A 1,120-nucleotide genomic window follows, 5' to 3' on the forward strand; every position below is an offset into this window, starting at 1 on the left:
CGTTTCAAACTTGGTGCTGCTGGCTCAGAACTGCAGTGCCTCTTTGGAGTCCTCAGTCAAAGGTGCAATGGTGTGCTGCCAGCCATCTTGTGGCCCTGACCTAATCATGGCACCCCTGTCCTCTGCTCTGGGCCTGAGTGTCTACCATGCCTCTTCCATCGCTGCTTGCCCTACCCAGAGCAGTTTCCAATAGCTTCTCCCAGCAGCATATGTGAGTGGCCACCACATAAGCCCGTATTCCACGACCCCATATCTCCTCTCCTCCCAACCACCGTGAACCCTGCCTGTCCCATGCCCCACAGTCTGGCCAAGGCCCTGCCACAAATGCACCCAAGGGATGGGGGTAAGTGTTGGCCTGAGGATCCCACTCCCATCCCTAGCAGCTAGAGTCCCAGGAAACGGGGAGATGCAGGGTTAGGTGAGGAGTGGGCACAACAGAGCCCCTGACCTGGATTAGTGGGAGCCACACAGAGGCGTATCTGCACCCTTTCTCTCCCTGGTGGGAACCTGGTGTCTTTAGTCAGAGTTTGAGTGCAGCATGTTCACACCTGCCTTCTGGGGTCTTTTCCTTTTTACTTGGGTGGAGGGTGTTAGATTATGAAGATAGACCCCCCCCCCCTTGCTGTGTGAGCCCTTGTCTTCTGTGCTGGGTCACCCTTTCACTTGAAGAGGGTCCCAGAAAAACCCAGTAGGGAGGTGAGGGTTCTGGTGGTTAGAACTGATGTGAATATCTGGGAGGAACGCTCCCGCCCCAACACACACACATACAATTGGCCTGTTCCCCCCCTCCCCAGCTGTCAACAGTTCTAGTGGGTGATCACATTTCCCAGCTCTGCCAGCTTCTGCTGGTGCTCCCTGTACATCTGGTCTCCAACAAACTCAGGAGAGGCACTGCTCTGAGTTTATGTGTGTGTGTGTGTGAGAGAGAGAGAGACAGACAGACAGACAGACAGACAGACAGACAGAGGCAGAGACAGAGACAGAGATGGAGACAGAGACAGAGATAGACAGAGAGAAAGACAGAGAGAGACAGATCATCTATCTCCTTGTACAGCCTGACTGTGCTCAGGTGAGTAATCTGTTGGAAAATTGCAGGTGCTTCATGTTGCCCGGGCTGGCT

The sequence above is a fragment of the Dipodomys spectabilis genome, unplaced genomic scaffold (assembly GCF_019054845.1).
Source record: "Dipodomys spectabilis isolate Male_0828 unplaced genomic scaffold, ASM1905484v1 ptg000033l, whole genome shotgun sequence".
Classification (NCBI taxonomy): Eukaryota; Metazoa; Chordata; class Mammalia; order Rodentia; family Heteromyidae; genus Dipodomys; species Dipodomys spectabilis.